This window comes from Pavona decussata, unplaced genomic scaffold (genome assembly GCF_977016875.1).
Source record: "Pavona decussata unplaced genomic scaffold, jaPavDecu1.1 SCAFFOLD_303, whole genome shotgun sequence".
Classification (NCBI taxonomy): domain Eukaryota; kingdom Metazoa; phylum Cnidaria; class Anthozoa; order Scleractinia; family Agariciidae; genus Pavona; species Pavona decussata.
In genome coordinates this window covers 951692-966672 of record NW_028145699.1, presented here as the reverse complement: position 1 = coordinate 966672, position 14981 = coordinate 951692, and the positions used below count along the sequence as shown (strand labels likewise).

The window sequence follows — 14981 nt, the reverse complement described above, 5'->3', positions numbered from 1 at the left end:
CCGGAAATGAAATTGTACTGGTGAAGTAACCGTGTAACTTAGCAACGCTTTAAGTGGGTAAGTGCACGTGGTGACATGAACAATAAAAATACATTTCTTTTCCATTGGACTGTATAGTATCGACTTACTTATATACTTCATACAGATCCTTGCATGAATTTGCGGCTAAAAAAAGAAAGAAAATTTATTGTACGTTAACATCTACTATAGTGCAACAAACGATTTAGTGAACAAGTAACATTTTCTTTCACGAGCGAGTTGGATAGTCATGGCAAAACAGTGCAAAAAGCCGACGAGGCGACTAACGCGGAGTAGACTATAATCATCCCATATCCAACAAGCCCGAGTGGAATTTTTTTTTCTAAAAAGAGCCCAGAAACATTGCTAGACTTTGCTGATTTCATTTATCAAAAAAGACTAGAAGACGATTAAATTCTCACTATTACTCGGACTACTCACAACGTAAAATGGCGGATATTAAAATAAAACAGATTTTGTTTTTGCGTTTTAGGAGCATAAAAGTTAAGTCTGGCTGGGGGCCTGCTAAAGCCACTCACTCTCCCGATGTTGATTACCGTGAAGCACTGTTGCAGGTATGACTCAGTCTAATCGCTATCAACATTGTTAGAGCGAAAATATCATTTCGGACTGAAATGCGAAATTTTATCTACTTAGTTTAATTGATGACCAAATTGTGTCAGTTTTTAACGCGAGCGTTTGAAATGAGTCCTAAGAAATTCTTACCAGTGTTGTGCGCAACATCCTTTAACTGACTTTTACGGAAGGAAGCTTTAAATGGGACCGCGTTTGGCCGGATAGAATTTGCATTAGTGAACGCCACTCCTTTCTTGTCGTTGTTCTTCTGGGCCCAGTTGTTCGAAGCCCGATTAAGCTAATCCTGGATTAACGTGAACTTTGATTAGAGTTTAATTACTAATCAATGAAGATTCTTCCAAAAAAAATTGTGTCCTTCAGTATTGACATAGACGTTTCTTTACCTTTAGCTTGACATTAGCCTTTAACTACATTTTTAACGAGCGAAATGAAAACCTCGGTTAACTTTTAATCGTGGATTAGCGTTAACTGGCTTTCGAATAACCCGGCCCTGAACAGTTAACTCGTTGTAGCGAATAGTAAAAAAAAGACATTACCTCTTGGCAATTCGCAATATTTCCCGATGAAGCCTTCTTTGCAGTTACATTCAAAAGAGTGTGTTTTGTTGTTTGGTACACACGTACCCCCATTTTGACACGGCGAAGTCAGACAAGGTTTCTGAAATGAAGGTAGATATGTTTGATTAATAATTCAAACCAGCTGTTTATCGTTTCGTTAACTGTTTGAATTCATGGTCTGGTTGCTAAAAATGACGAGAATTAAAGGAAAAGCCGGGGAGCTAGCCTCAGTGTTTTTCATTTCCCTTTTTGGTTGGCTGTGGAGTTTCAGTTCGTTTAGTACACCGAGGACCCTAGATCCTAAAGCCTACAAGCAAGCTCCCTTTGGGTCAGCCACGGGAGGATAGCGCGAGCGGCGGGCGAAGCGAGTCGCGAGAGGATTGGGGACCCACCCCCGCCCCCGCCAAAGCCATCTTGTGGCTCGCTTTGCTCGCCGCCCGCGTTATTCTCCCGCGACTGACCTAGAGAGTTCTTGCTCGCAGGCTATAGGTCCTATTGTGTAAAGCAAGTCAGTCAATTAACTCCTTTAGTTTGTCTGGGAAAAGGGCCAGTGAGGGATGGCATACTCTAATTTATAACTTACCAAGGAAAAATCTTCATTAAAAAACTTTTAATCACTATGAGGTAAATACACCGGGGTAATATCTAATCTAGATACCACTTGCAAGAGAGAGGAGATAGGGAACTTACGCAGCAACGACGGCAACGCCAACAAAATTCAAAACCTGGAGGGTTCAAATAAGAGCGGGCATTCCCAGGCTTGAAACATTTTAACGTTAATGTTTTAAATTATAAAAAAACAAATTTTTATATTCTCGAAAGTTCGACATGTAAAGTAGATTGTCGGGACTGAAATGTTTCTTGATTTTTGAGAAATGCTCGCCAGTTTCAGAGGTCTAAAAGATTGTTCGAATTGAATTTATAGGAAAAAATGTTCCTTGCCGCTATCGAAGAACAAAAAGCCTCTTATAGAATTTGATAACACTCGAGAAGTACTACAAATTATAGATATTGTGTAAAATGTATGCTACAATGAAACTTAAACACCAAAAACTGAAACAATTATTCTTACAATTAATGTAATTGCTGTGTATCAATTAGAATCTCCCAGAAACAATAGATCAAATCATGAAGATCTGCAATAATGAGGAAATTCGTTTTGTTAAAAAAGCAGAAACGTGATGGAAAACGCTTGTGCGGTTACAGGAATGAACTGCACTCATAAAGGCCTCTCCCCTTCAAGTTGTCAAAACTAAACATTTAACGCAAAGATATCACTGGAAGGTTGGTACTGTGGTCGCAATTGTCATTAAAGCGTCTATTGTTATAACATTTAGTTGAAATCTACCTTGGTATATGAATTTAAAAAATCTTCTGCCCCACTACCCTCTTGCCTTACCTCGATGTACAAGTGATGCGAATTTCTGCTCCATCTGTACTCCTTAGGGTTCCTGTACTTGTCAGAAGTCAACAGTTCGCACCAAAGCTTCTCGTTATCCGCTTTGGATGCGGCCACGTTCAAAGACAGGCATGAAGGTGTCTCCTGGCATTTACGGATGCATTCAAATTCGTCGTACACTGTGTATGTTCCAGCTCTAGGCACCTTTAGATAATGAAACTCCTCTTGTAGTAAAAGGGCCTGGCGATATTCTGGGTAATATAAATTGTCAAATCCTGTGGAGAATGCAATAACATACAAAAAACCCAAAAGGGTAGTTAAGCTGTAAAAATTGTATTACCGGTACAATCTTCTCAAAATGATATGCGACTTGTTCTGTTTTTTCACCTATTCGTTCGACTGATGGGGTTGGCTCTTCATGAACTGAAACCTAAAAGACGGTGGAAAAGGGAATGACCTTAGTAGAGAGGTACAAAACGTACTAATGGTGGAGAAATTATCTGCCACTTTACTGTTTCTCTCGTTTTTTGTGGTTTCTGTTCCTTTCGTTTTCCCCTTACAAATTGATCGCCTGAGCAAAGCCGTAAAACATTGCTATTTTGTGTTTCTATTCTTAGACGATATATTAACCTTCCAACACTCACTGTTTAAATGAAGCTAAGGTTGTATTTTTACGATAGACGAAAATACCATCAACCAGTGTTAATGAAACTCGGTCTTTTTAAAATCACAACGGAGCGGAGTACGCTGAAATTTTTTTTTTTTTTTTTTTTTTTTTACTGTGATATTTAACAGTGTCGTCTACTTGTAATTTCACTTACCGGAAGAAAATGAAATAAGAGAAGTCAGTGACAGCAGCAGTCTAAAGATATTCATCTCTTTTGATAGCACAAAATCAATTGAACTGGATGAAAAGCTGGAGAGGGGAGTTGAATATTCCAAACACCTGCACAGGCATGTTTGTAGTATTAATTGGTTGATTAGTAAAAATAACAGAAGCTAAGTAATTTTCTCACCCTGTCTATCACAAGAATTTCTACCAACAGAATACTTAAACCATGTCAATTAACAGGTGCAATTAAAGCCGACACCTGCTTGTTATCTTAAGTCAGTGGCGCCTGGGAGACATGCACAATAGCTTTTATAAGTACTAGAAGAACTCAGGCAACCTTTCAATTACTGTTACAGTTAGTGGGTGACTTTTTTTCTTGCTCTGCAAACCCAGACTCCCTCCTGGAAGGTTGAAAGTTTCGTTGTTGCTCCAAAGGCTGGAATCGTATTTAAATGTTTGCTGTAAAAATTGAAAAAAAAAAAAAAAAAAAAAAAAAAGAGAAAAAAAAAACGGAAACAAAAATGGCTGTGGCAAATTTTAGAAGAATCAAATGATTCACTGAAAATAAGTTTCTTAAGCCCTGATCAAACGGCGCATGATAGTCGATGATCAGTCAAAACTAATAGATATATTTATCCAAGCCTAAAAGCGGAGCTCCATTTTTTTTCATAGCATTTATAAAAATCTGCTTAACGTATCTATTATCAGTTATCTATTATTTTTAGCACATATGCAGCAAACTGCCCATCAGCAATAACAATAACAATGTAATACAAAGGGCAAAATGTTTTTGAATGCTGATTTATTTTAACAGAGAGCAATTTTTCTTTATTTCCTTTCCTCGATCGAAAATAATCGCTCCAGATCGGCTGAGCCTGCCAGTTCTACATTTCGTTGGTTTCTTCATTTTGTGTCCTAAAACAGCGAGTTCTTAATTTCAAGTTCTTTGGAGTTCGACTGTTTAAGCAGGGTGGTTTGTACCACAAATAAATGGAAATCAAGTGCTGCAGCTAGAAAGAAAATTCCTAAACGTTTAGTTTTCGTGTCTCTGAAATCAGTCATGGCGACCAAGTGCTTCCACCTCGCTAAGTACTTCTTCTTTCAACGAATGATAACCAAGCATAACAGTGTCCTTTTGATTGGTGGAAGAAGCAGATCAAATTCCGTGGAAGAAATTATTCCGTAAGTTCCTTCTTTAGATCCACCGTTTGCTGTTTTTATCGATCTGTTTTCGCGGATTTTCAAGCGGTAGGAAGTTTCACATTACAGGTGAACAATCAATTGATGCCTGACATTAAGTTTTATCGTTGTTAGTTTACTCCTGAAATAAACTTATTTTTTTTCTTCATTACATGTGTAAAATTTACAACTCAGTCAATATTTCTCCTACTGAGATCTAGGTAAACAGTCAAGAAAAGGAAAACACGGGGAAATCACTTTTGGCTGCTTGACCGATCTTAAAGTGTGTGCTGTGCGGTGCGAAACTGCCCCGAAACAAAATGTCCAAAAATAGGTTTCTTCACGAATATTTGTCCTATCGAAACGACTGAAGTATATTTGTAAAGATTGAAACACGTAAAATAAGGAAAATTATTGAGGGTTGCTCGGAAACGCATTAGACTAGTAAACGGTTAGTTCCCAAATTGGGAACAGAGAAAGAAAAAACTCACCGTCGTTTTCTCATGTTCTCCACAAAACCTTAAATTAGGTCATTTCACGTTGTTGTTTTGAGGAGGACGGCAAAGAAGTGTACCAAAATTTAAAATGCACGTGCGGAGCGATTGTTTTAGTTGTTCAAATGTTGTTGCTGCCGTCGTCGTTGCTTAACAGGGCTCCCAGACATATTTGGCGCTCGGATACAATGTTTGAAAAATCATAACTCAGTCAATATTGCTCCTACTAAAATAAATATGGTCCTTACAAAAAATTTTTTAAAGAGTTTTAATTAAGACGCGTTTATATAGTCCAAGCGCATGGAAAAAGAGTGGCGCAAATGCATATTGCATGGGTGACACGGATCCAAAACAAAATGTTCAAAAAATAATTTCTCTGCGAATATTGGTGGTATCGAAACGTTTAAAGCGTCTGTGTAAAGCTTGAAACACGTAACAGAAAGAAAAAATATTGATTGTTGCCTGGAAGAAAGCATTTTCATTTGCAACTAATTTGTAAACGGCCGTCGAATAACACGTCATGATAATATTTTTTGTGTAAGAGCAAGTTAGCGGCCCGGGGGAAAATGTTTGGAAATTCAAAACTGTGTTAATTCTGCTCCTATAGTAATAATTCTAGTCTCTAAATAAACATTAAGAAATGGAGAATACGCAAAATATAGTCTTTGATGTTTGGTAGAATTGTTTCAGAGATTTTTTTAAACTTGTGTGTGTTTACAAACACATGAGAGCCGTATGGCCGTCGGAATTACGTAAAGCCGGCGATAGACTTGGCAATTTTACACGCCGATCGCCGCGATCGGCGAAACTCGCCAGGTGTGCCCGGTGTAGCGATTGCGATTTTCGACCCATTTTCGCCGATCGCCGCGATCGGCGTATACAATCGCTAATTTATGGCATTCGCCAAGTATGCCAGTCCACGCGATTTTCTACGTTTATTGCTGCGAAAATGAATCGCCAGCAAAGCCAGCCCATCAGGTTGGACGATTTTATCACATGAATTTTTAAAACTGCCGCGCTAACCGTTGGCAAAAATGGCTTGGCGAAAAAAATCGCCAAGAGTGTCCTCACCAACCGTTGGCGAAAATCGCTTGCGACGGGTGATATACGCAAATGTTTGGCTTCTTCAAACTTACTTTTCTGGCCAGCCTTTTCTAACTTGCTACCGTCGCTGTCCTTCACGTTGAACTTTGCTTAATCGTCTCTGCCTTTTTGTTTTCTTTTTCTCTCTCTTTCTCTTCTTTTTACGTTTGTCAACATATCCAACGAATACATATTAATTGACTTTGTATTTTGTGTTCTTTAGCATTTTTGTTTTAAACGCATCTCGCCATGCAACTTCCCGCCAAACAAACACGGCCGCATTGGCGTTGTGGTATTGCGTACGGACGGACGGTCGGGCGGACGGAAGTGACATCATAATCAAACAAAAATTTTCGCATTCATGGGTTTCCCAAATTTTCTTAGCTATGGGGCTCTGCGCTCCGCTATCATCCACTATTATCAACTACGTATACCTTGCGAGTGGTCAAACGGTGGTCAACGTGAATGATAATTGAGGATAGTCGATGACAGTGCATTATGGTTGGTGGTCAAACGAGTGAGAGACTTTCAACTATCATCGACTATCATCAACTGTCAACAACTGTCATCAACTATCATCCACCGTTTGACCAGGGCTTAACGAAAACCTCGCGAAACTGCCCAGCCCTTCGATTGGGGACCTTTAAGCCGCCGACACAACTAACAATTTTATACGCCGATCGCGGCGACCGGCGAAAATCGCAATCGCTGCACCGGGCACACCTGTTTGTCCATTTAAAATAGCCATCTTCATCAGCTAAACCAATTTTAAACCACGGTGTTACAAAAATGAGTGGCAAAAGACAAGGTAAAAATACTTTGTTGCCCTTAATCTTCGTGATCTAAATGTCTAGCTTTGTCTCCAAGATGGAATTGTTCTAAACCCTTTACAAGAGAGGATTGCCGTTTATATATATATATATTTCTTCAGTCCCTTGCTCATGATAAAAATAGAACCGAATCGAAGCGTCTTGAAATTCTGAATGAAGTTCTGGGTCCACTTGAATGAGTTTACACTTAAGCAAAGCACTCTTCCATCCAATGTTGATTTATTAGACTATACTCGTACCATATAAATATAGGTGATAACTTATAGGGATACAACTCTGCACAGTTCCGAATTCAAAATTAATAACTAGATTGCCTATAGCAGTGGTATAAAAACTGGACATCGGCAGTATATATATGGTATGTTGTCATTTCTAGAGAGCAATAGTGAATTGCAATGTAACAGTTGTCTTGGAGAATGAAAACGCAGATTGCATTTTCAATTTCTTTGCAAACAGTAAAAAGTAATATGAGAAATAGCGCATCCTGATTGATTGGCGGTTCGCAGAGACGAAGCATAGAAAATCGCGGGAACGGGCACACTTGGCAAATGCCAGCGAATTTAATCGCTGATATCTGACATGGCAGGTATCGGCGATTTTATACGCCGATCCCGGCGATCGGCGAAAATTGCAATCGCCGAACCGGGCACACCTGGCGATTTTTGCCGGCTTAACAAAGTAAAATAGCAATAATTTTAAATTATAACCACTCCCGCCTTTGACGCAATACAATGGCGAGTCAAGCAGTGCAAAGCGTGAATCACCTTGTCCCAGATCTAACGCGTCCAATATTGCACAAAAAGGTACGCGAAAACAAGAAAAAGTAAAACGGACCCGAAATATTGACTCGTTGCCGTACCGGCACGAGTAAATAGTAAATATCTAGTCTAGACTCTTTGGAGTGAGAGGGTAATGCTGCTAATATTAATCGACAAGTTATATTAATCTTGAGATTCGACTTCCCTTTCGACTACGGAGAATGTTCGCCTGCCAATGAACAGTATCCTCCACAAAAATCACAAAAATTGAATTTCACAGTTTATTACCGATTAAGGAAACACTTTACTCGCTAGCAATCTGTAATACAAAATAAGTCCTTAATCCTAGCCCTGTCAATACTTCTGGTCGGCTAGGCGATAATTTTCCATAATTGTCAAAAGATTTCTTTCTTGATTGGATCATATTAAAATACAATTTATCGCTAGGAAATACCTATTTACTAAAGTTCACATGATAATCGCCTAGTGATCAAAGACGCGTTACACACTTTTCGTTTTTTAAAACTATTAAATCACCATGTACCTCTGTCAGCAATGCATTGTAAACAAAATATCCGTCATAACCACAAAAAGACATATAAATAGTAAGGACTGATCAAAAAGTATAGGGTGGGGAGGGTCGGAGGAGAGAGGTGTGGGTCATCAGTTTCAAACCCTTAGTAAGGGGTGGGTCGTTCAATTTTCAGCTACCCATGGGGGGTGGGTCATGCTATTTTATAACAGGAATAGGTACACGTGTCTGCCAACCTGCCGCGGTGAGATTTCGCTAGAAAAAGAAAGAATCATTTAAGCTTTCTCTGAGAAGCTAAGTATGCGGTACATAAAGACGTGGTAGTAAGATACATGCATCACCTTGGTTACCTAAACAATGTCATGGTTAAACAAAAGAGAGAAAGAGCAAAAAGGGAGAAAGCAGGGAGAGTAACTTGACCCATAAGGATGCGCGTATCAAACTTTGGGTTGACTTTTTGGGTTAACCATAGGACACATTTTCGCTCCTTTTATGGTCATTTTTGCGATAAACTATTGTTGAAGGGAAAGAGCCTTTATTGTCCGTAAAACAAAGGTTGCGATTACCGAAGTGTAGCCTGATCACCGACCGCGAAATTTAACTATCTTTGTACGCGACTGTAGTGTTACAATACAGTAAAAAAATGTTCGTACTCTAGTGTGTATTTAATTCTCAGTCTTTTAGCAATTCATCGCGTTAAGGCAACACAATCTTCGCAGAGATATACACGCGCACGAGAGAAAATGCGCGTCACTATCAATAGAGAGATTTAGCATCGCGTTTACGGCAAACGGCAAACGCCAGGCTGAAATTTCCTCTTTGATAAAAAACAATGAAGCTCTATTGGTTTACGTTTATCTCCAACCAGCCGGCGACAGCTAACGAGCAAACACGAAGAAGAGAGAAGTGAGTACGAGAAACACAAGTTTATGCATTCAAGAACAAATAGCGGCTTGACGTTTTCCGGTTTGGCGTCAGCCGTAAACTCGAAGCTAAATCTCTCAAATGACAACAATAAAATATCTCCAGCAAAAAAAGGTGCGATAAAGCCAACTTTGATTGCTAACGGTTTGCCGTTCAGCAAATTAGGCAAGTTTAGCCAATGTAATTTCCAACAAAAATTGATTTGTTTACTGTGTTTTCTGTTAAAGACTGTGTGTGTTCGCGACTAAAACCAGAAATCCTGTATAAAAAAATAAATAAAAAAGGTTCATGAAATACGTTTTTCAACAAATACAAGCGAGTTCTATTCTGGTGTTCTAAACTACTATCTTTTTCAATCAGAAAGAACTAAATGATCAGCTACAAAAACAAGAGACCAGGTTTTGTAAAATAAATTCGAGCGTGAGCAATGAGCGTGCGACTTCATATCACGCTCTTTACCGTCTTCGAGGGGTCTCTTCTGATACACGTGTGTTCTTACCTATGGAGCGAAACCTCAATCAAAAGCACGATAGCCTGCAAGCAAGCTCTCACGGCCCCTCTTCTCAACGAGCTTGCTCGCAGGCTAAAGCACGAATTGTGCTTAAATGAGTTATTTTACGTTTCTCGATGTCCTGACGATATTTAAATGACGCAATCAGTCAGTCGACAAAAAACGCAACTGCGAAAAAAAAAAAAAAACACATCGCGCTTACAATCAATACACTGCATGGCGGTGAGAAAATACGGCTACTCACCCGCCCAACGTTGTTTGTTGTCCCTCTTGACATTTTTCACCACTAGACCCCCATTAGGTTATAAAATGTCATCACCGACAATTTGCCGATGCAGTCTCCGATTGTAGGGCGAACGGCACACAATTGAAGAGTCGCTTACAATGAAAAACAAAAGCCCTATTGTCTTCCAAAAAGTCAACCATAACAATAGCAAAGTTTGATACGCGGAGTGGGGGAAACTCCTCTCTGAGGGTTTGCTGAGAAAGTAAGAGTTTCTGTCCTTAAACTGTACATCGAACGTCAGAATCTGACAACCAAAAAAAAATCAACGAAAACAAAAAAGACAAACAAGCTTGACTTAGTGTCAACTCACATTTAGTTGTGAATATCCATAGGCAGTGCTTCCACTAGCAAAGACACAAGTGGCTCTGAATCGAGTGTCAGCAGCTCAGAAGCAAGCGAAGCGTGAGAAGCAAGGGAGACTGTGGTCTGGAGGAAGCTGGGAGTGATACCTCCGGTAATGACAACGTCCCCCTCGCAAAACCGGCTTAAACAGTTAGAGTGACTGTGATAGCGATGAACCGTTAAGCGTAATTCGCCAAATTTAATTCCTCATGAAGCGAGGCTACTTTTTTCATACCCAACATGTGGTTTTCTTGGATTATACAACCAAACAATCCATGTTTAATAGGAGGTGGGTCAAGTAATTTTCAGCCTCCATTAAGGGGTGGGTCAGTCACTTTTCTACCAAAAGGAGGGGGTGGGCCATGTGTTTTTCATCCACCACATTTCCAAATGTTCCGTCCCACCCCACCCGATACTTTTTGACCAGTCCCTTATTACACGTTTTATATCTTTCGACTTTTTATGCTGTCAGAATATTGAACGTGTTCCTTTTAGACGTTCCTCACTATCACTAGCTAACTCAGTTAGATTCAAATAAGTGATTTGTTATTTTGAACTTTCCTCTCCGACGACCAGAATAATGAATAAGTGTTGTGCGGATTTTTTCGTCCAGCAAAATAATAATAGAGTGTTTTCATGGCGGCTATTTTGGAGAGTCAAACAATAAAAGATATTTGCATAAAAATAAAATTTATTTCGACCGAAATGATTATTTCGCTCCTCCAACACACTCTTTACCATAATGCAATAATCATCTAGAATAATGCTCGTTAAGAATTTTAAACGTTCTCAAGGAAAGAACTGAAAACTTTAACAATTGAACCTAACGAAGAATATGGTTAATGTGGAATAAGGTGCTCTTAATTTGTAGCTGTAACTCACCTTTCAATAAGAAAAAGGTTTCACCATGTTAATCACAACATCGTAAAAATTCATCGATAGCAAAGATCGTGAAGAAAAACTGATTTTCTTTGTCAGTATTTTTTATAAGGAGTCAATGGCATCTATTTTTTTTAGCGTCAATTTGGATCTTAAAAACGTATTTGTATTGACAGAGACATTGAAATAATGGTTCAGTTTTGTTACTGAAATAACCCTGCTATTGCAAAGAAACTAGTATTGAATATTGATTGTGCATGGCTATGGCTATTAACCATTTTTCACGTTCTTCCTATGTATTTAGGAGAAATCGCGAAGATTAATTAATTTTTAGTGTTCTTCCTCAGATATATCACGTAATATTTTCCTCCTCATGTTAAATCGTAAAGGTTCTTCAGCCAAACAGTTGAGTAGTTTTGACCTAAATGAAGCAAAATCTCCGTTACAGTGCCCCTTTAAAATTAATCTGAGGTAAAATGCATCTTAAACATTATTTGATCATCTCGTCATAAGAGACTTATGCGCTATACAGATTTATAATTTATTATTAATATATAGGTTTACAAAGAAAAAAGGAGAAACTTATTAGACTCTCTCCGTTTCTTTGTGTGAGTGAAATAAAGAGCATGGCAAAATTTAAATTAAATGTGTCATAGTGAAGTTATTATCTGACTTTCATATTATTATTGGAAAGACAATAACCTCAACCTCACACAGAATATTCTGTCATTAAAATCTCTCCCCGTCTCAGGAAAATTAAATTCTAACCCATAGGCAATCTGCCAGTTTAACTATCAAAATAAAATTACCAGTTTTTATTCTGTGTAGTCTGCTTAAAAGACCCAAGGTAATTCAGATACGATGATCTCTGAGTTACACGTTTACCATCATTAGCATGAATTACAAAACAAGCTGCAAACAAATGTAACCAAGAACGTGAAAGAGGTTGGCAAGCTTAGTACTCTCTGAGAATTTGAGAATAATATGTTATATCGTTTTTTGAGAAATGATCGTTAAGCGTCGCAAGACTTTAACTAGAATGTATGGCTGCATTCACTGTTGGTAATTCTTGCCACCCAACCGTACACTCTTTGTAAATTTGACCCCCTTTTTTTAAAGAATATTCAGTGTATTATGATAACATTCCCACTAATAACCAAATACAACATGCTCTTTTAGTTATAGTGTCCAGTTGTTCGTAGCTCGGTTTGAATTTGTTGAATGAGGCAAACTGTAACCAATGCCGAATCAGCAACGATTCAGTTATCCTATACGCGTAATGTTAACAAGTAACTTCGCCCAAATATCAGCTTACATATTCTTCTCAGTGTTCTCCATATATTCCCTATGATGCTATTTGGGAGAATTTCTTTTTTCATCAAGACAATTTTATCGTTAGTGATCATTTACTTCATTCTCGTGGCTTGTGCATTTGATCTAGTGGTGCGATTGTAAGGAGAAATTAGATGATGATCACTCAGATTGCGATTCCCTATTATTGTGTAGGTGTCTATGGTATTTTTATTGACACAGTAAAACATTTTTAATTTCCTGATGTTTGGCTGCGAGAACTCCTCAATTACGTATTGGTTCCTTATCCGTTATTTTGGGTAATGCATTATTCAATCATTTTCTTGGACGCAATGTTGTTTAGACGCGAATGATAAAGCCGCAGGAGATCTGATAGTTCAATTACCAACAATCTAAGCAAAGGATTCTCTTCAGGCAAAGCCTAAATACCGAAGGCGTGATCGTCTAAGTCTAAAGTGTCCTTTCAGAAACCAAGTGGGAATTTGAGGTTAGTTCTGATACACAGGAGATCTGCTGGATGTAATGCTTCCTCTTATTCGCTCACACGACTTATCGTTTCTGGGAGCTTCGTTTTCCTAGTTCATACTCCAAGTACAATTAGTTATTAAACGTGCGGCGTCCGGCGAACACCTTGTTGACGCCAACCAATACAATACGGTGAACGAAAAGTTCCACGGGTCACAGTATTTCTGCTAACGAAGTGCAGGGTATGCTTTTATGCAATGGGACAAACATCCAACCTAAGCAACGTGAAATAATCAACCTTTTCTCAACTGGGAACTGTTCAGCCGAATAGTCTCACATGAATTTTAGCTTTTTTTGAACTATTACTTTATGAGCGCGCGCTACCAGTTGTACGCGCACGCGGTGCCTCCATTAAAATCGCGTATTCTAACGGTTTTCTTCCACACAGAAGAAGGTTATATACCCGAAACGTCGTTGGTTATTTTTTTATTTTTTTTTTAACATTTCTAACTCTAAATTGCTGGGAGAAGTCTCCGAACTTTGCACTTGCTCTGCGAACGTCCGTTAACAACTTCAGAACAAACAGGTTAAATAACGGATCGACGGTTATTGCCGCTAATTAAAGTGGCATACAATTTATAAAACAAAACTAAAAATTGGCGCATTAAAACAGCTGTCCAAAAGTACAAATTATTTTGAACATTTGGTCGTGAGGTGTTTTCGAACAAATCATTCGTCCATGTTTTTGCCAAATATGCCGATCGCGTGAAACTGACCAAGAAAAGCGAGGGCATCATGCAATTTCATTCAGTTTGTTATAGACAAATAGAAATGTCTCTAAACAGATGCGGTTAAGAGAACACAAACACTATACCGACATTTAATTATAATAACACATGCAACTAAATTTTCGAACACTTTTCCCTCTATAACTACCCGCATAATCGGACTAACAAAACTTTGAAAAAGATGACATGGAGTCATCGAAACCTCAGTCAACGTTGCTATCGCTTGTTTTTATTTGAAATTGACGTTCAATGAAACCCGCTAAAATTGCAAACTGTGGGCTTTAACACTAAGAAAATTATTGGACACTGGGCAAAGCACTGTGAGCGACGTTTTGTAGAAAAATGGAAAACCTTCCTCTAAAATGTATAGAGATAAAGGATAACCTTCTTCTTAAATTTAGGAATGAGGCAGAGCTCTCCTCTAAACCGTAGAAATAACAGATAACAACCCTCTAAACTGTAAGAATTAAGGGATAACTCACCTGCAAACTGTAGGAAAAGGGATAACTCTATCCTAAACTGTAGGAAAAGGGATAACTCTACTCTAACTCTGTAGGAAAAGGGATAACTCTACTCTAAACTGTAATGAAAGAAATAACTCTACTCTAAACTGTAGGAAAAGGGATAACTCACCTCCAAAGTGTAGGAAAAGGGATAACTCTACTCTAAACTGTAGGAAAAGGGATAACTATACTCTAAACTGTTGGAATAAGGGATTCCTCTCCTCTAAACTGTAGGACTAACGGAAAACACTTCTCTAAACTGTAAGATTATATGGGAAACACCTCCTCTTAACTGTAGGAATAAGGTAAAAGGGATAACTCTACTCTAAACTGTACAAATGGGAGATTAATTTACTCTCGAGGGAAATCACTGAGAGCGATGTTTTGTGAAAGACGGAATTACCCATCACCAAACGGTTCACTACGGTCAATATCTGTTTACAAAGCATTAATCGTTAATACTGACGTTTTCTTTGGTATTTTATTACCTGAAACGTATTTAAACTAAGTGACATAGGAAATTACTCCCTTTTGCTTTTTAAGAAAAGAAAAATGTCGTTAAGAGAGCGAAAGAAACGCAACAGGATTTCGTCAATTTGGGGAAAAAAAACGAACTGCTCCTGGATTGACATTTTCTGCGACCTAAGATTTCAGTCAAATGGCGAAAATGGTCTATTTATAAGGTAATTGTGT

General features: G+C 38.5%; 3 protein-coding genes across 3 annotated transcripts in view; 2 read left to right on the top strand and 1 right to left on the bottom strand.

Annotated features, from left to right (window-relative positions):
- LOC146454320 (uncharacterized) overlaps positions 1–14981 on the bottom strand; it is a 91069-nt gene that overhangs the window by 30014 nt on the left and 46074 nt on the right. The gene's annotated exons all lie outside the window — the stretch shown is intronic.
- LOC146454322 (putative skeletal organic matrix protein 5) overlaps positions 1–14981 on the top strand; it is a 52297-nt gene that overhangs the window by 23086 nt on the left and 14230 nt on the right. The window lies entirely within an intron of this gene.
- The window catches only part of LOC146454321 (putative skeletal organic matrix protein 5), a 36357-nt gene continuing 34246 nt past the window's right edge, over positions 12871–14981 (top strand). The window contains exon 1 of the mRNA XM_085095616.1: positions 12871–13019. The gene's annotated coding sequence lies outside the window, so the exon portion shown is untranslated. The remainder of the gene's footprint in view (positions 13020–14981) is intronic.